The sequence below is a fragment of the Melopsittacus undulatus genome, chromosome 1 (assembly GCF_012275295.1).
Source record: "Melopsittacus undulatus isolate bMelUnd1 chromosome 1, bMelUnd1.mat.Z, whole genome shotgun sequence".
In the NCBI taxonomy this organism is placed as follows: domain Eukaryota; kingdom Metazoa; phylum Chordata; class Aves; order Psittaciformes; family Psittaculidae; genus Melopsittacus; species Melopsittacus undulatus.
Window position 1 is genome coordinate 76,026,924 of NC_047527.1, and position 21,303 is coordinate 76,048,226.

The window sequence follows — 21,303 nt, forward strand, 5'->3', positions numbered from 1 at the left end:
CAATAGAGACAGCATGTGATGAACTGACCACAATACTCACCCCATGTTGCCCTGGGCCACAGGAGGAAAGGAAGAGACAAAAATCAGAAGTTAAGCCTGTAAAGAAGGGAGAGGTGAGGGGAAGGTGTTTTTGAGATTTGGTTTTATTTCTCATTATCATATTTTGGTTTGAATGGTAAAAAATTATTTTCCCCAGGTATTTAGACTGTGATGGGAATTGTTGAGTGACAACTCTTGTGAGCTGTGGTATTTTTTTTTTCTCTGTCCAACTGAAGGAGAGGGAAGGTTGGCACCAGGCATCAAGCCAGGGTCAATCCACCGCACTCCTTGGCAGGTTGGACAAAGTAAGCATTTTCCCCTGCAAGACCCAAGCACTGCATGAAGCACATCGGCTCCATCTTGTAATCCGTTGTTGGGGAACTGGCACCTTGTATTTTTACAGCATTGAGCTGCAGCTTCCCAGTGGCCATTGCTAGAGGTACGCAAAGACCTCCAGTTGTGGGCTGAATGTAGTAAGCTTTCCTGCCAATTTGCAAAACTCAAGTACACGAAGCAAATACTGATGTAGAGTCTGGGTGCACTGGCATTCTCTGCTCCTTCACTTTGAAAGCTGTACTGTGCCAGGAAATCTCCCTTCTGAGATGGTGCTAAATGCAGTGGCTGTCAAAGTAGATGGTTGCAGAGAGAGAAGTTGTAAGAGAATCTTATACTGTATTATAAAGAATGTGATCAGGCACGGACTATACCAGGCACTGGTGCAGGTACTTGGGGCCTGCAGGGATTTCTGTGAAAAACATCACAACGCTTGCTGTTTTAGTCAAAGGCCATCCCCCCCGTATTATGTTGTAACCTGGCAGTGACAGTATGGTCCTGGTTTGACCTGTGCTGTTAACTGTTAAAGGTTCTACAGTTTCTCATTGTTTACAAGAACTTTTCCCATTCTGTTATAACTCTTCATTCTTTTTGTTTTCTCATGGTGCACCTCTTGTTGATATAGTTCTTTAATGAAGAGGTACTGTGTCTTCTCATCTGTTTCCATGGAAACACCCAATTAGAAAAGTAATTTGAAGAGATTGAGACACAGCTGCCAAAACTCTTAAAGAGAGGAGGAGAGGTTGTGGAGAAAAGGGTTGAAGATTTGGGCTGGCAAAACGTAAGCATTGCCTGCCTTCTGCCAGCTATTTCCTAATACTCATCTATAAACTCGTATCTGACTGTGCATCTTGCATCCATTTGGTTTGAGCTACATCTGTAATGCATTTAAAAACTATAATTGAGTCTGCTGCTCAGCATATGTGATGTTAATGCTTGGAATGTGAGAATTTTTTGTTGTTGCATTGTTTCTTTATGTTTTTTAACAGGCAGTGGCCAGGGCACTGAGGCCAAAAGGGGAGGGAGGATTAACTGGGGTATCTCCCTCAGTGCCTCACATGTATACACGTTAAAAAAGACATTTTTTTTTGTCCTTGCTTTGATATGGAATAGGGTAAACAGATACCTGTGATTCAATGGATCTCAAACCATTTATAAAGGAGAAAAAACCCCAAAGCAAACACACTCCACTGAGTCCTCTGGTAGTCACATTAAGTGACCTGCCTGTCTTCTTTTGGCCAGCTGGAGGTAGTCAGGAGTTGAATTCTACTAGAAATAAATAAATAGTTGAATTCTACTAGAAATAAATAAAGCAAAACTGGAGCATTAGATGTATATTTTCTCATAGGTGCAAAATCTATTGTTTGCATGTAATAAAAACGTACCCCTCCTCCAGAATCATCTCTGTATTTAAAAGTGCAACTTTGCTACTGTCTTCCCACTCCCCCTCTAAAACAGAAAAGGAGCCCCAAACAGCCACAAAAAAAAACCCTACATGCACAGAAGTAAACCAAACTAAAGAAAAAAACAAAAACCACACAAACACACACACACACACTACAACCACTTCCCCCCCCCCCCAAAAAAAAAAACAACAACCCACAACCTAAAAACAAAAACTCAAACCAAAACCCCAAACTAGCAACTCCACATAAAATTTGCCCTCAACATCCCACTTTTATCAAAGATGCTTTGGCACAGGAGCATGTTAGAAACCTAGATTTCTTTATGGAAGGCAATTGCTGGAGCCAGTTAATATTCATGGTTTATTCCTAGTAAGATCTTCAGCAAGATAACCAGGACAGACACTTCAAGCTTCTTGGCTGGCTGATTTCCAGCCTTCTTTAGAGGCAGCAGCAACTTCAGGTATATTCCCATTTGCTCTGCCTCTGCTGTTCTTTGTGCAGCTAAGGGATTAGATCAGTACGGACTAGTAGCTTTCCTTCTTCTGGCTGTGTACAGCTTGATTGTCAAAAGGTTTGCATGGTGATTAATACATATTTCTGTGGAAATGGATTTGGAAGTAACTGACATGGGGATCTCAGCCCAAAGAGCCAGTGTAGGTACTACCAACTGATTCCCAGGCAACTTTTAGTTAAGGATTGTATGGTCAGGTTAAGAGGTTTGTGTTCCTTTTGTGTTCTCTGGGTACTTACTCAGTGGGGTTACACTTGAAGCATACAGGTTGGAACTCAGTTAATAATAGCACCCTTGAATGCATAATGATGAGAGGGAGAGCTTCATGACCTGCGAATTGGAGTGTCTCAACCAGGTCACATGTTCTTAGATGCTTCCCTCATCCTGCCTCTAAACCTTCATGAGAATAAAGTAATTTGGGCAATATTTTTAAAACCTTAAAAGCTTTAAAAATTTATTTCTGACTGTTCAGGGAATTCTGAGGCTCATGGGAGAGAAAAGCCCTAGGGAAGGAGACAGTGGTTTTATGGTTGTTCTTAACACTGTTGTTATTTCATGCTAAAGAATGGCAATTTGTTTTTATTCAGGTGTTGGGGAATCAGGATGGTTACTGGGTTAAAATAGAGTGGAGAGAAAATGCAGAAACCTTAGAGGAAGTTACTTTGTTCTGTGTTTGTGTCTTTACAGCAAATGGGCACTAGGTTGCCAAAGCAGAGCAACTGCTGCAGTGCCCTTTGGGATGCATCATCACTCACTGTCACACTGTCAAATTGCAGTGTTCGGTAATATTTCAAATCTGACCAATATCTCATAACCGATAAAGCTGCAATGCTTAGGGCCTTCAGGAAATGCTTTGTGGGTTATCAAAACTTTCTAGCTGCTTTCATTGTGGGAAGTAAAGGCAGTATAGTTTAGTATTTGAAATTCAGTTACCTGAAATGGAAATCCTGTAGGAATCTCCTGTGACTACCTTTTGCCAACCATGTATGTGTTACGTTTAACCTCAAGGGAAGCAAGGATGCTCTACAAGCTGATGCAATATAGCATTGCAAGAAAACAAATACTTTGTGCTGCTGAATGAAGATTGTATTAGAAAATCATCATTCAGGCTGAGTAGCAGGCAGTTTGTGATTAAGGTGGTGCTGTCTTTTTGCTGTAGAAAAGATGAGAGATCAGTCTTTTTCTGCTTAGTCTATCACGCAAATTTCCCAGAGAACAGTGTTTCTCAACATTATCTTGGTGAAATGAGCAGTCTTAAAAGAAAATAAAGCAAATGACCACCCCTAAGAAAAAAAAAACAAACACCCTACCTCCACCAACAAAACAAATAAAAACCAAACCAAAACAAAAAAAAAACACTAATTAAAAAACATCTGCCAGAAATGAAGACTGAAATGGCAAACTTAAAATCTTCTTTTAAAGGAGACTGACAGTATCATGTTTAACACCATATGTTTATATAAATGTGGCTATGTATGCATATAGACCCCTATTAGCCAGTGGCTCTGATTAGTATTGAGCTCTTGAGCAAAGTGTTGACTAGTGTGTGTAGTTAATTAGATGTAAGCATCTAATGAACCCCTGTCAACACTTACTTCATATTAAATGGTTATCTCTATTACAGAAACATCTTGCTACAGTTTTCTTTTAATGCTAGAGTTAGAATATATGTATTAAAACTGCATTTGTTGAGTAAATTTTAGGTTTACTTTGCTGAATGCTATCTGCTTTAAGAGAAGTTGGTCATGTAAAGTTTCACAGAATATCAGGTTAGAAGGGACCTCAAGGATCATCTTGTCCAGTCTCTTTTGGCAAAACCACAGTCTAGCTGAGATGGCTCAGTAGCCTGTGCAGCTGAATCTTGAAATTGTTGGGAAATCCACCAGTATGCTGGAGAGATGATTGTAATGGCTGAATGTTCTCATTGCAAAACATTTTCCTCTAGCATTCAATTGGAATCTCCCTGGGGGAAACTTGTACCCATTACCCCTTCTCTTTCCCATGTGAGTCCTCATAAAAAGGAGCTTTAGTTGCTTCCAATAATAACTATAGCTAATGCTACTGGCAATTTTTTGAAAATGGTCATGATTTGGCCTGGAATGGTCTGGACTGGACATGGAGAGACTGAAGTGTTACCAGCCTGCATAAGTAACTTTGCAAAGTAACTTTGCCTTTCACAGTTTCTAATATCCCTCCATTTCATCAATCAATGCAGCTTGGCATTAGAAAAATACAGTTTCTGGTCTTGATGCCACACCTGCAGAGAAGCAGGAACTGTGCAGTGGTTTCCTGTATTTCAACCAGCCCAAATTTTCAAAACCACACATCCTCCAGAGACACAACCACTTAAATCATAAAAAGCAGAGTACCTGCTATGACCAGGCTGCTGGTCTGGTTCTGTGATGTATCTTCTTGATAGCAAGTACTCGTTTTTCTGCTTGTAGATCTTTAAGTCTTTGCATACGTATGGCTTAAGCCATATCGCATGAGCTGCCTGCTTCCTGCTCCTTCCTTTTTATCAGTAAGGGTTGTGCCAGTGTCAGTCTTCCAAGTTTGCTTTTTCCCTTCCTGGTATTCTGATTAACTCCAGCTCTGATGTTCTGGGGTTTTTTGTTGGTTTGGTTTTTTTTTTAACAGCGTTTGTTACTGATGTTTTCATAATGGAGAGTTTATGGCCTAAAATTAATTGTTAGATGATTTTATTTAATAGAAGTGATTTTCTGCAAACTTCCCACACAGTTTTGGGGAGGGTCCAAAAAACTTTATTGTGCTGCATTCATTAACTCTTTCTCTGCTTGTGTGGCTGTAGCATCCTTTTGTGGGTTCTTGGTTATAAAATAATAAAGTACTCTTTATTATGTAATTAGATTATTTTGGGGTTGTTTTATAATAATATTGTATTTAAACAAAAAAAGACTGCTTTATGCAATACCATGCACTAGCCATTTTTTTTAGTTCTCACTTTTAAGGACAAGTGAGGAAAGCAGCAGGAGCCAGACTGAGTTCTGCCTTTGAGCTCATTTTCAGCATCTGGTTTTAGGATTTGATCCCAGTGAAATTTAATGATGTCCTGCTTCTAAGGCTGCCTTTCAAATACACCTTGTGCTGGTTTCCTTCTCTTCCTATTGACATGACTGAGAATACCCTTAAGCCTTCTCTGAATCCTGAATGGTATGGGGAAATAAATTATGAGCAAGACTTGTATCACAGGAGTCTTAAAGCTCTTTGCAGTCATTTTTACATCGTGTACGTGCCCAGTTTATCTCTAGGATCATTTTAACTAGCACATGCTCGCTATTTGCTTATAGTGGAAACCTGAAGAAACAGCAAAATAAGTAATTGGCAAATACAGTCCTATATGCCATCAATAAACCAGAAATATAGTAGTGAAAAACATGAAGCTTAAACCAGTGTAGAATGGCTTTTCAATGGGAAGTTTGTAGATTGTCAGTTCTTGAAGTCTGTTCTTGGTCCTAAAAGCAATTTTTTGCAGGTGCTGGAAAAGACATTGAGTTTATCTGATGAGTGACGGTTGTTGTTTAAAAAAGTCACGTGTTAGAAAAGCAGGCGCCACAAAACAAGAAGACTTGACAGTTCCATCTGTAATGTTTTTGCTGGCAAAGTAAATCAGATATTGTTCCAAGGTCTGTACAACGCATGCAGCAAACCTCTAACACTGGAAAGAACTTGAGAGTTTAATGTGTTCTGGCTTCATGTTACATAAACAGGGGTCCCCATGGTCCTATATTGATTGGGCTTGTGTTCCACCACTGTTTTTGTGGGTATATGCTAGCCCATAAAATCACATTTTTGTTTTTGCCTGCCAACTCTCTTCTATTGCTTTGTCTATTAGGCTGCAGTGGTGTTACAGCTGGTGTGCTGGGGGATCCAGTGCAGAATAGTCAGACTACTAAATTTCAGGCTGATGAGCCTGGGAGAAACCCTTGCAAATTGACAGTATGACTAAATACGTGTCATGAATTGTTAGAATTACTTTATGCTATTTTGAGAATGACTGTGTATTCCCTGGTATCAGCAGAGGCTAACATCACAAGCACTACAAATACTTTGCAGCACATCTCTAGCAGCCATAGCCTAATAAAACAACTCCTGTTTGTAACCCAAGGGTAGTCAGATGGGGAGAAAACCCTGAAGTGAAAGATTGCGTTTAGTACACTCCAGTTATTTCATCTGCTCCCTCTCTTAGCCTTCATCTTTCGGTTTTTGGTAAAACATTTTATCATCCGTGCATGTGAGTATGGAACATGAAATTTTAGTGAAATTAGAAAGCCTTCCTAGCTTTCTTGACAAGTTGAATTTTTGGCTACACTGCAGGATTCAGGAAATTGTCAAACCTCTAGGAATCTGTTTGGTTTTGTTTTTTGTTTTTTTTTTTTTCTTTATCAGGCAGCAGTTTAACTTAGTAATCCTTGTACAAAGGAGACTGCAGCTTCCATTGTCAGCTTTTATAGTTAAGTGGTGTGTTTAGACTTCATTAATATACTGACTTAAAATAAGGATGTTCGACATCTGTGTGGTAAAGGACTCTGCAAACTGGCATCCTTAAACTCAGGATTTAGTTTGTGACCTTCTGCTTCCTGTCATGTAAATCTCTACATCTACATCTTTCTGATGGCAACAGACTTTTAGTGGGACCTGTTGTGATAGGACAAGGGACAATGGTTTTAATCTAAAATATTCAGACTAGATATGAGGAAGAAATTGTTTACAATTAGCATGGTGAAGCACTGTAACAGGTTGCACAGAGAGGTGGTAGATGCCCCATCCCTGGGGACATTCAAGGTCAGCTTGCACCAGCCTCTGAGCAACATAATCTAGTGGAAGATGTCTCTGCTCATTGCAGGGGGCTTGGACTAGATGACTTGTAAAGGTCCCTTCCAATCCAAACCATTCTATGATGTCTAGAAAGGCAGTGTAAAACCTTTGCTTAGTTTTTCACTGTCTTGCAGTGCTTCTTTGACACACAGAGTTGAATTTTCTTCCCTATTTCTCTACTGAACACTGCAGCTGCAGTTGTACTGTGATGTGTCATGCCTTAGCTGTGCCTGCAGCAGTTTCCACTAGCTTATGCCTGCCTTTATAGTTAGGTTGATAATGAGGATTGGGCTGCACTTTGTATAGCAGGGTTTAAATTTAGTAAGGAGTGACAGGGTGAGGAAAAGAAGAGTCTTTTTATTAAACTTTCTTGACTGTCACCAGTGTCTATGTGAGCAAGCTGCTAATAACTAGTTTTACTGTCAAAGTAATGACAGTAAATAGTAATGAGCTTATTTTTCCTAGGTAATGAGGACATTCCCCTGCTTTCAGCTCTTGTTGACACATAAGTTGTCATGGCTAGCATGCCCATTTCTCTGTAGATTTTCCCATGCCAGTCTCATTAGGGCTTTATTCCAAAATAATACATTCTCTGCTATTCTCTTTGCAAATGCACCAGTCAGCAAGTATTACATTTTTCCTGTCTGCAGCTTCTGTCCTTATGATCCTGTATTTTTTGACTGTTTTCGCAGTGGTCCCATGTGCTGTGTAATGTGGATGTAAAGGTGACTTGACAGAACTGGACTGTATTCAGCATGCTGTTCTGCCACAAATTAAGAGAAGATTCATGAGGGTTGTTTGTGTGGAAGTTATGAACAGCACATCTTAGCACTGTGTATCATACCATTCCACGAGGTCAAATCTTTCTTAAACATCTCCTGCCTTTTCAGAAAGAGTGATTTTATTGACTTCACTGTGAAATTAGTGCAATCGTAAAGCTGATCTAGAGTGAGACAATGCCCATGCAAAACCGAACCATGAAAATGTCATCTGAGTGCAAGAGGCAGCTGCTGGATCTTGGGGCCTATTGGTAAAACAGTTGCTTAAGCAAACTGTAGTAGAAACGTAAATATTGGAATATGAAACTAAACTAGTGGCAAACATACTGGGGTCCCTATTGGTGTAAGTGCTATGTAATACAAGCGAGAATGCTCTCCCAAACAGTTTTTACTTCATATGGGAAAGGTAAAGCTGAGGCAGGATAAACCATCCACAGCTAAACCTCCATTGCGTTTAGTTTTCTTAATGATTAGCACAACCACTGTGAAGATCCTGTATTTCTGTTGTCAGTTTCCTTGTAGGAACTCCTGTTGCTTCCTGCCTTTATTTGCCAGATCTTGGATGGCTTTATATATGATAGCATAGGGATGCTGAACAAGACAGGCCTCCCCATGAAACAGTCAGTCTTAAGATCTGAGACATGTTCAGTCCTGGGAGGTTTTAAGTGTCTCATTTCTACTTTCAGTTTATGTAACTTTGGCAGATCAAGGCTTTTTTTTTTAATTCCCTGTTGAAATACTGTAAAATAATTTTTAACTTACAATTTTATTGGAAAACAACTTTTAAGAGTTTTATTAATTTTGGACACTTCATTCACCTGAAATTCGCTTTGGACTTATTTTGCATGTAGTCTTAACATACTTTCTTTTGTTTTTCATATGGATCCCATGGCTGATGTCTAAGGTGTAATAGCTAATGTCTACCACAATGGTGTGAATTTGTCATCTGTATGTTGCCTAGAAAATAACAATGTTAAATTTGAGAATCAAAATTTCCTAAATTATCATCCTGATATATCATTATATTATCATAATACCTATCATTGGAACACATTACAATATATTTTTATGCAGTATTATATAGTAACTTGAAGTACATTATTATACAAAAATATTTTTCTTTAACAATATTTGGGGTCTTTTTTCTGCTATTGTTCAGTTAATTTTGCCAGATGGGTTAAGTTTGGTTTTAGTTGAGCAAATGCACAGCAGGACAACTTCTGTTGGTTTATCATGATCTGAAACAAATCAACGGGCTCCTCCTGAATAAGGAGCATTTATTTTTGCCTCTGTGCTTGGAGGGAGATTTTTGTCTTAAGAACAGAGGTGTGTTAGGCCTGCTTTTAAACTTTGGCTGAATGAAATATATGGTGCTTGTCATGATTGGTCACCATGTGCAAACAAGACCATGCCTAAACAGATCATATCTCAACACAGATCGTATCTCTTCATCTAGAAGTAACAGATGCCCTTTTTGGCAAAGGCTTATGCTTGTGGTGAAGAGTTTCACCACTAAGCTTGGTATGTAGTTTATGTTTGCAAAGTGAAAGAGTATGGCTTCGTGGGCATCATCTTTATTTTTCCCAAAATGGGACAATTTGCTCTTATGAATGAACACCACAAAAATTTCCTACTTGCTTGTGGGACTGACCCACAGAAAACAAAACACAAGCACAGCATATTATCATTATATCTGCTGGTGTGGCTGAGTAAAGCAGTTAACTGAAGTCCTTTGATGCTAGAGAGAACAGGCACAGCTGTAAACCAGCTGAAAATCTGCAGAGCGACTACTGCTGCTGCAGGCCCAGAAGGTTCTAGTTCTATTGTACCAGGAAAATCACGTCTAGAAAAGTCCTTCCATTTCCGGAATGATCTTCTGCCCTGGCTTATGGGGTAATCTTGTACCTGAGTGTCCTCCGCTAGGACTATGTCATCTGGAGCTTGGCCATTGTAGGCCAACCTTACCTCAGAGGTGCAAAGCAGGGCAGCATCTGGGTTTTGGAGCTGAGGGAATAAACTGCTCAGTGTTTCAAACCCTCCTTCATTTTCAAGGACGTAAAGTTAGGATTATTATTACAAGTAAATGGTCCAGCCCTAGGTCAGTGTTCTCATTTCTCCTAAGAATGGCCAGAATAATTAATCATTTAAACAGTCAAAAATGACAGCAGTTATTTGATGGAGGAAATCACACAAGGAAAGAAAAATTGGCAAGAGGTTGTGGGAATACTGAAGTGGCCTTCTGCATTGTTGGAAGTGACAATTTTGTTCATTGTTTCCCTTGGACCGTCCTTTATCTTCTCACTAGTCAGCTGGATAGCTTGTGCCTGCTGTGTTTCGGAAAGGTTGGGACACAGGGTTGCACGATGATCACACAATTGTGCATGGAGCTCCGGCTCCTGTATTCTTGCCATAGAACAAAAAGGCTATTGTTTCCAGCCTAATAATAAAGCAGGAAAAAATCACAAAGGTCTTTCCTCTAGATAGAAGGCTGGCTTAGCAGCAGGCGGGAAAAAGGCTAGCAAGGAATTTATCTGCTGGAAATGACTTCTCCAGTTTGCGTTTTCATTTCATCTAGTTTTACTGATGGCTGGAGAAGATACTAATAGAACTGCAAAAAAAATCAGGTAGGAGAGATTTTGGGCTGTGAGATGATGATACGATTGGTCTAGCACTGGAAGTTGGGGTGAAAGGGGATGGGTTCAGGCTGTGTTGCAGTTCAGGTTTTGGAATCATTAAACCCTATTGGAGGAGTAACCATGCCCTTGTGTATGTGCATTCCCCTGCCAGATTAAGAGGACTCTGGACACTTGTTAGGAACAGCATATATCAGTAAGAACATACTTAACAACCTGCAAAGGTGGAATAAATAGTAGACATTAGTCCTTTCTGAGAGGCAGATTCTGCTGAACCCTAAACTAGGACATGAAGCCCCTTCCAGGAAAATTCACTCCTGAAAGTTTTTGATGGAACAAAATATTTTGATTGTCAAACCTAATTTTTAGGGGTTAGTACAACTCCAAAAAAAAGGTGGCTTGGTAGGTTTAGGAGATAAGGGTGACTTTGTTTTTCTTTTAAATGCTATCAAACATACTGGATATTGCAAGTGGTCTTGCATTGTTGAGTAAGCTAGAAACATGTTAGTGGTTTTCCCTTGTTGATGTCTCCAACAGAAAAATCGACAATACTCATGCTGATGCTAGGTAAATAAGCAACATATCCTAAAGGCTCAGAAATGCTGCTTAAATGGAACCAATGTTATAATGGCATAATAATAAAGAAATTCAGCTTTCTAGAGGAAAACCTGGAAAATGGATATTCCACATTACACACAAAGATGGTGTTGATAATACTTCATTAGAAACACTTTATTAAGACCATAACTAACTTCGCCTATCATATATAACGAAGTTTTACCACACACTTTTTTCAAGTACCAAAAAACATTCCTGCCAGTGCAAAGAGAGAAAGTGTTTGGCTATTTAAACAGTACCTACAGACTGCCTTTTGGCAGTAGTGTTTTATAGGAGCTGCAGCTGATCAGTGTTATGCCTTGAAATAGAGTAATATTTGAAATGCCCACTACACTAAAAATTTGTTAGCTTTTATAAAGGTGAAATCTTTCAGAATAGTTTTACCAGTGTCCCTTTTTGATTTCTTTCCCCATATAACTATTTACTTAATGAAGCTCTTCATAGATTTTGGAGAAAAGGAGTGGTTTTGGATGCCCTAATCTTTACATGCTGCCTTACCTGAATATTCCTGCCAAATGCAGTAGAGCTAGAGGGGTTTTAGGTAATTGGTAGCACACTCCAGCTGAGGGAAACAAAGTAGCCAAGACAGGGAGAAAGTTCATGCTGAAATTTACATTCAAACACTATAAACCTGTAAACAGAAAAGTTGGACCCATTCTAAGAAGTAGCTGGAAAACCATCTGCAAAAAGAATTTGAGGTAGATACTCACAAAACTGCCCTTGGGACAGTGAATTGAGAAAAGGAAAGGTTTTCTGAAAGTGTATCAGAAGGAAGAGTAGGGCTTTTCTTCTGGAAGGAACCAAGATTGCTTCTCAGCTTGCTGAGGTGTCAACTCCAGTCCAGCTGGAGAGCAACAAGCACTCTACAGACAAATGGAGGGTGCTGTGACTGGCTTACTGCAACCTGCTCCCCAGGCTGCCAGAGAGTCCTTGTCTGTTCCTCTTGGAATGGGATAGGCAAAGTGATGACAGATACCTGTTGGTGCTGTTTTCTGGAAGTAGAAGTCATGAGGTGTTGATTTACTTACCTCCAGAGGTAGGAGGCCAAGTTGTCTGATATCTTCATATGATTGCTGTTGCTTCAATGGACTGCTGGGAAGGTTTCTGCAGAAAAATAGTAAGTTCTGGCATCACTTCCACCCGTACCTGTAGAGTGACTGGTCTGTGCCATTGGCCCTGATGACTCTTCAGGAGAGGCCAAGGCAGTTTCTGAGTAGAATTTCTATTTTGATTTGTTTTTTATGTGTTTTGACAACCGACTAGACTGAGCTGCATAGTTGGAAAGAATAGTTGCTTGGATTGTCTTACGCCACTTTACAGCAAAGATTTTAATTCCAACTCTATTAATTCTGACAAAGGCAAGATGCTAATCTTTTATCTTGCCTAGCTCTTTCAAATTAGATGTGGACTAATGACCCTTGTCTGCTGGCTGAACTGGCCTTAAGTTTCCTTTGATAGTGGTTTTCAGGAATCTGTACAATTTGTAACTGAACAGACTGTTCATGAATGCTGATCTGCTCTTCTGCCCCTAAAAGACTGTTGCCCCTATTGTGCTTTTACACCAGCAGGGCTTCTAACAGGTTCAACATGGTTTAGCTGACTAAAGAAGGTACCTGTCTTTTTTTGCTTTGTTTGTCTTAATGGGAAACTTCTCCTGCTTTCACCTGAACTTGTATGTAAACATAGACAGGTACAGGGCAGTATTTTGTCCTTCTTAAGCTAACAGTAACTCCTGCTATTTTTACTTTTCATCACCTTTGAGTATTTTTAGCTGGTCCACTACAAGTGGACGACATAGAATCAAATACTTCATGGCTTTGAAAATGATAATCAAAACAAGCCAGTGAACTAGAAAAACTGCTAGATTTGAAACTTCCTTTTAAACATGCTTTGAGTATTGCTGTGGATATCTACAGTTTGCATTGGTTAGTATTACGTTGTGAGAAACCATAGCATTTTCTTTCTACTGTTCACACAGTAACTGTGTTGATAAATTACTATGTGATCAAAAGCCCTGGAGTTAAATATTATTGACTGAAACCTTGTGGGCTTTCTGTATGCATGTAACAAACATATTTATGTGTATATAATATTCAATAGCTAGGCAGGCAGTTGTTCCACAGTGAGAAAGGAAAGCTAGCAGCTGAATAAAAGCTCTATCATTTAGCAGTGCTATTGTGAGCAAAACCTAGAGTTATGTTAGACACCACTAATGTTTGGTATGTTACTGGCAAACTACTCATTTTATTTGTGATGGCAGATCCCCAAGTGTCTGGATGCTGCAGTACACAGCCGTAGTTGTAGCCAGAATTCACACACACACTTCTGCCTTAAAGCACTTTCTCCCTGTTCATAGAGGTACAGTTTAGGATAGGAGCTTCTTTTTGTCCTGTTATATTCCCTTTCTTGTCCATATTCTAATTCCCTGTTGTTTTGTGTGCGGATAACAGAGTATGAAATTTCTGCATTGTTTTAGTCTAAATCGAGTCCTTTGTTTATATTTTGGGGCCAGGTTGGTTATTTTTTAATGTTTTCCCAGCATCTCTGCTTTTTGGAAAGTTTTAAGGGCCATTAGTGACATGTGTTAGCAATGGTTTTGTAAAATGTTGACTGCAGTTTTCTTTTTTTCTTTTATTTCTAAGGTCATTGGGAATCTTGAAGGTCACACAGCAGCACTGAAATTTATAAGTGTTAAAACCCAAATCCTGCAATTGTCTTTGTCCTTAGACAGTAGGAAATAAAATCTGGTTAAAAAGAAAAAGAGAAAATAAGCTTTTTCAATTTGTAGCTTTATTTTGTAAGCTATAAACACCAAAGACCCAAATTCTGTTAAACTTACTTAAATGTGTTAGTACTGGGTGGTGTCTCCTTGCACTCAACAGGAACTGGATGCAGGGGAATGAATACAAACATCAGCCTGGTCTTCAATCCTAACCCAAAACTTGGCCTAGGAACAGAAAGTCCCCATTTCTCAAAAATGATTTTGCAGGATCTGGGCCTGTGTCAGCATCTGAGAAGTTAGGTGACTCGTTCAGTTTGCACTTTAACCATACAAGTTTGTGCATCTTCACATCTTTGTGACCCTTAAGTCAAACAAAACTGGGCATTTCTGGCTGCTGCTTTTGTGTTGTAATGCAGGTCAGAAAGCAACAAATTTCTGGGAGTGGCAACCCTGTGAAGGTAAATGCTGCCAAGTTCCTCACAGCCTTGATTTGAGCTGCATATGCACATTGGTGAGTGAGAAAAATACAAGCTGTCCTCGGATGCTCCTAGGAGAGGAGGAAGTTGCTGCTTTAAGCATGTAACACTTTGTAGCCATGAGATTCTTTTCCCATGTCTTTTTGCATTGAGATTTCTGCTCTAGAAGAGAGAGGAAAACAAATATACTCAGAAAGTTGTGTTAAAGGAAGGGAGCAAAACAATATGATTTTCAGTAACCATATGTTGGTGATCATGGAAAGCAGTTGCATATAGAAATTCTTCCCTAGGCACTGCTCCAAAGTTGAATTTAATTTGTTTTCTTGACAGTTCATGGAAACTCAGGGTGCAGCTTTGTATGACACTGATTTAGTTGCATAGCTGTACTTGAGCAAGGATTTTGCCTCTGTTTTGATCCATAAAGTCAAATCATCCTAATCCAGATAAGAAATGTAAATTGCCCCTTTGTCATCCATAACATACCTGAACTGTCTATGTACACCATTTCAATCTAGAGTATCACACAATTTCAATCTAGAATATCACAATATGTTGTGTAAAGTAGCATCCTTTTACAATTTTTTTACCAGTCTTGCACCATTTCATAACTACATAGGTTCACTGTCATGTTCCCCAGTTATTCTTCCCCATCTCATTTCATTGTATCTTGGCTATAAAAGAATAAATTCTCTGGGCTAGAGCCTGTGCTTATCTACTGCACTAAGAAGTGGTGCCATAAAATAACATAAATACCTGAATCAGGAGGGTAGGTATGGGTGGATAGCTTACAGGACAAAGGAAACTTTCAGTAGAAGAATGCTTTTTATTGCTTGCTTTGTTTTAGTGGAACCAGAACAAGTTAGGAGCTCTTCTGAGAAGATGTGTGATCATAAGAAGGTATACCTTGATTTCTATAGTTAGGTAGTCATTTTTTATCTGGGAGGCTGGAGCTGTGCCAGATAGTCATTTGTGACTTTAGAAAGAGTTAGTCCTCTGAAAAGATTTGGAAATTGCTCAGATGAACTTACAGCACATCAAGGGCTACTGCAGGCTCACTGGTGCTGGAGAGGGAGACCCTGACAAATGAGGTTTCCACAGCCAAGAGCTATAGCTTTAACTTGAGTAGCAGAAACTGGTGCTCAAATAGGTTAGCAATGCTTTACATAGCCTTATCTTTCATCAGACCAGGAGAGACCTGTTGCCATATTAATGAATTCTTTTAGGGCTTTGTTTTGTTATTTAACACAAGCTTGGCAGAGCATCAGACGAAACAGTTCTTCTGTTCTCCCTGGGCTATTGTTCTTTCTCTCTAATCTTCCCCAAAGTCTATTATAGGATACCACTTCTCTTTTGCAACTTCAGTCAATCGTTTCTAAAATAAAAATACCCAAATACTCAACAATCCAAACCAAACTAAAACACCTTGACCCCTAGCCTGTCACATCTCATAATTGTGCCTGCATGGTGCTCTGTTCCAGTGCTGCATTCTCTGCGGTGAAGTCACCTTTGAATATGTATGTGGTTTAGTAATCTCCTTTAATTCATTACTATTTTATCTTAGATAGCAATAGAAGTGTGTATTTTATATGACTGTAATTTGCACTGGTGTGTACACCTACACAGAAAAGCTTTCTGTAATTTGTCACTGCAACATCTTTCTACCAGTGGTGCTCGGTGTGCACATCCCCTTCCTAGACCCACACAGGATCCTTTTCACACATCTCATGGCTGGAGACAATGCCCTTTCTTCCTTGGCACTCACTACCACTACAGCTACTTATCTCACTGTGTGAATGAATAGATATAGATGAGATGACCCTTAGAGGCAAGAAAATATTAATTAACAGCACTCAGCAGTTTTCAGATGAGGCATAACTTTGCTCCATGGGAAAGAGCATTCCTCACTAACTGCATTATTTATGCAGACCTGTTAAAAGACATGAGCCTGTGAGATACCTGATGTGAATTGCTGTGGAAGTCATGGGGAGAGTTACAGCAGCTGTTGCTTCCTTGCAGGAGTTATTAAGGATCCTTGTAGATGAGGGAAGAAGTTGCTCATGTATTTATTGTCAGTTAATAATGTTAAGGTGTAACGGTTGCATGTTAAATGCATATTTTAAGCAAAGCAGGAGATGGATTAATCTCCTTAATTAGAAATCTGGTATGGGAGGGAGGAAGAAAAGGGTTCTTCTGTTGAGTAGCAACAAGTTATGCTGTTAGCATAACTTACTATACAAGCCTGGTAGTTAAATCTCACAGACCATAAAAGTGACAGTTAAGGCCAAAGAGTTGGGAAAATTATTACAGATCCTGTATTTTCCTGTGAGAGCAGAAATGTGGTCATATCTTATTCTGAGCTTGCTAACTTCTACAAAGCTGCTACTTCTACAAAGAGCTTGCTAACTTCTGTTACCTAAGTGTACAGTAACTGAGTTTATCGACATAGTATAGTTTGAGTGGCAGCTGTCAGCAGATAGGATAGAAATAAATGAAGAAATAAAATGTGTTTGTAGTGAGGGATGTGAACTTTATGTAGTGTCAGGTGAGTGTGGGAGTGCTTGCCCTCGAGATGACACCAGTGAGAAGTGAAAGCAGGGCTAGATCTAAAACTGATGCTGTTGTGCTTAGCTCCTTTCGCAGGAGGGGATGCTGGTGAGGTTTGTAGAGATTGCTCAGCCTTCTCTCAGGCTTCATAAAGTGTATAATGCATCTGCTTCTAGAAGGTCTCCAGTGGGCTTAAAACCTGAGTTCTCTAGGAAGATTGGGCTGGTGTTTATGCTCAGCCCAGATCTTTCTATAGTGCTGCAAAGGTATAGGGCTTTTTTTTTATTTTTAAACTCTGTTTTCTTTTTTTTCCTTAAATTCTGAGCAAGAAACTTTTCTGTCAATCAGCATTTACATGGAAGGCAGGTGACGCACAGATCATGTTTATAGCAGGCAGTGAGCAGCTAAGCTGCTTGCAAATAGTTTTTTCCACATCTGTCATGGCACAGACTGACAGACATAATGAATTCAGTCTTCTATATAATCCAGTTCCACACTGTTTGAATCCATGCCTTTTAAAAACATTGTGTATTTCAATTTTCCCTCTTCCTGGTTTTCCAATGAATTGTCTTTTTTTTTTAACTGTGTGTATGCATGTATGTATATTTAAAATAAAAACCTGCATGTACATATGTTGTATATGTTTAATTGCCTATACTATCAAAATTAATCAGTAAGACTTGTCAGTAATATATTGTGGAACTGGACACAAGGAAGAGCAGATGGCTTGCACAGAAATGTCTTTTGCCTTCTGGATGGGCTTAACAATAAAAAAATGGATGCAAACTTATGGTACTTGATCTTAGAATTTAATTCAAAGGCATGGCCACAGATAAAGCTGAGCATCTTGATTCAGAGAGCATGTCTGTGTTGCTGCACCAGGGTCTTGTTTTTCCATTCCCTTTAATCATTTGAAATTTAATGAGGGAAGATAAAGCACTTAAGTAGCCTAATATTTTCAGAGATGATGTCAAAGACACTATTCTGACTATTGACACTGAGAATGTTTCTGATAAGATTTTTTTTTTTCCTTTGGAAAATGCTGACTTTTTGGAGTCAAAACTTTTTAATAAGAATACATGTGTCTGGGGAAGCAGAGGTACCATCTGCTTTTTTTGCCATGTCCAGAAGTTCAGTTGCTGAAAGTATTTGCCTGAGACATGGAAGACATGCACCCAAATCCAATCTCTCATTGAGTAAGGCAAATCCCAGTTTTCAGAAAAACATCTTTGAAGAGATATGTTTTTAACCTAGTGTGAAGTAGAATAATATACCATTGACTGGATGGTTTTCTGTGACTTACTCAGTATCCGGCGCAGAAAGAGCCCCTTGCAGGAAAAAAAGATATTGCTAAACGCCTCAGCAGAGGCACGTTGTGCAGGCTCAACATTCCATGGGTTTTCAGCAAGGCTGCAGATGTGCAGCTATGTGGCAACAGAGTTGAGCCACCACATTCTGTGGTGTGCAAGAGATGCAGCACTGCACAGTAGACCTTAGCCGTGATTTGTTCCAGTGGTGCCACAACTGTAGAGGTGACTGTACCCTCTCCATAGGTCAGAAAAGTGGTTGCTGACTGTTCCAAGATGATGGACTCTGCAGGGAAAGCTGTCTCCTTTCAGTGTCTTTCTGATGTCTCATAGCCCTCAGAACCACAAAGACAAATATCTTTCATGTGCTCCTGTTGCTGGAAGCTCAGGCCTCTGAAGCCTTTCTTTGCAGTTTGAAGCAGTGTTTGCTAAGAGCTCAGGTTCTCAAACTAATGTTGTTTGTACACGGTAGAAGTATATTTCTATAGAAACATCCATTACAGGTAATAATCAAAGTTAATAGCTTTTAATCTATTAAAAATCTTTTTTAATAGCATCAAGAAGCTCTCAAGTGTGATAAGTATACGAGTGACTGGATTAGAAAATTTAACTTATTGCTGAAGTAGAAGGCTTTGCATTCTAACCAGGTAACTCATAAGCTCCCTCTACCCCCTGCAGACATGGTCTGTCAATTTTTTGAGATTAAAAAGTTAGGCATTATTAAATTAGTTTTTTTTTCTCTGTTAAGAACCTCTCATACCTGACATTAAATATAGGTCTCCCAAGTAACATTCAGCAACAAATGGAATTGAGTGGAAGCAGGTTTGTTTGGAACTAAGAGCAGAAGTTCTGCATGTGCAGCAGCCTGCCTTTGGAGAAAAAGAAAGCTTCAGCTGTGGGTCTGGACATTAGGGTCCCTGTCATACATACTCCACTGCACCGATTCAGGGTTATGACTATGAAGCTGTCCATCTTTCTGTCCGAGTCTTGAGAGACTGCCCTAGAGCTTGCACTTCTGATAAAGCAGCTCTAAGCAGTGTAACTCATTCCCTGAGCTGTGACACCACTGAGAATATGTGAGGCTTCCTGGTTAACTTAAAGCAACACGAAGTCCTGAACTTGTGCCACATGGACTTGTAGTCTGAAGAAGACAAGCCTCTGCTAGGATAAACACAGAGATGCTTTCATAAAGAAGTTTTTTAATGAAGTCTTTGATTATACATTACACTATGAATCAGCAGGTGAGCAGCTGCACAACGTTCAACTATTAGCTAGCTGCCCATGGTATACCTGGTATACCCCTTGGGGACTCATACTGGTGCCAATATCCAAGTTAATAACCTAGATGATGGTATAGAGCGTGCTCTCAGAAAGAATGTTGTTAATACCGAAGTCAGTGGATTGACTGATATGCTGAAAGGCAGGGGGGACATCAGCTGGCTGGATAAATGGCCTAAGCAGAACCTCATGGTGTTTAGCAAACACAAATATCGAAACCTGTACCTGGAATAACCCCATGCAACAGTATAAGCTAGAGGCCAGCTGACTAATAGTCAGCATTGCATAAAAACACCAGAGGGGAGCTGGTAGACACGGTTGAAATTGAGGCAGCAGTGTGCCCTGGCACTGAAAAAATACAACAGCATTGTGGGCTGCATTACCAAAAGTGTGGTCAACAAAGCGAGGGAAGTACTAATTTCTCCCCATTTGGCACCTGTGAAGCCATACCTCCTGTACCGTGTTTGGTTTGAACTCCCCAGTCCAGGAAAGACACTGGCCTAGTGGATTCAAGTGAAGCACCTTCAAAGATGTTCAGAGGCTGGAGAACTCACCTGTAAACAAACACTGAGAAAGCAGGGCTTGTTTTGCTTGCACAATGAACAGTCCTGAGGACATCTTGTTGCTGCGTACAATTACTTAATTGAAGAGTAAAGGTGACATGAAGCCAGACTCTTTTGGCCATGCCAAGTAAGGTGGGTTAACCTCAATGTGTCATGTCACACTGGCTGACAGGTGAGCATGCTCTTGGCTCTACTGTTGTTTCCTCAGCAGCAGAAGTCCTACTGTCCAACTCCAATGACTGTTTCCAATAATTGTGTGGCACTGACTACCCCAGAAGTACCTTAAGCAACAGCAAAAGGTATGTTCAGTGACATAGCCATAGAAATAGCAGTTATATAACATCTTCTGATATCTTCATGCTAATGAAATGGGATTGTGCAAATTCAATTGATGGCCTAGATAGTTCCTAGGAAGCTTTTAACTTCTTAAACTTGGGTAAAAAAAAAGTCCATTATATTGGTGTATATGTGGCATGAAAGGATAGCTCTAATGTAAAATCTTAATTAAAAACAGAAGTCCTCTGAAAACACTGAAGTTATAATCGATCAGACCTTATTCAGTTAGGTTAGATTTAATGGATAATGTAATTAGGCTATCTGCATACAGCTTGCGTTCTTGTAGCTAAGCATGCTGAAGCCAGCAAATTTACTGAGAAGTGGTACCATTTTGCTAATGAAGGGGGGAATGGAATGCCTTTTCCAGCAAAACACTGAGTGTACAGACTATTCAGGAAAAATCTGATATCCTTCATTCTTCTCAGGAGGGATTTGGCACCTTGCTGCTTGTGCTGTTCTATGAGCTCAGTGGCCATGAAATTTGCAGGCTTTGAACCTCTAGTAGCCATAGTATGACCCAAGTATGTGTATATAAGGCTCTACAAAATCAGAAGCTACAGAGAGAAAGGTTCTGGCTGAAATTTAATCAAAAACCCAGCTTGTTTTTACTGTTGTTCAGATCTGTAATTTTTCTGGTGAAATGCCTCTCATAATTATGGATTTTTTTTTTTTATTTGGATTCATTCTGGAGTTTTGGCAAAGAGTACCTGTCACCAACAACTTAAGTGCTTTGACTTCGATTCGTTATTCATTGCATTATCTAGCTGGGTGGGTTTCAGGGCAGTGGGGTGAGGTTTTTGCTTTGTGTGTGTGTATTATTTTTGTCTGGCTTGGGTTTTCTGGGGAGCTGGAGTGGGTTTTCTCTACGTTTTGTTCCAAAACTTTCATTCTGTCTCATGTCTTTATGCTCTACTGTTGTATA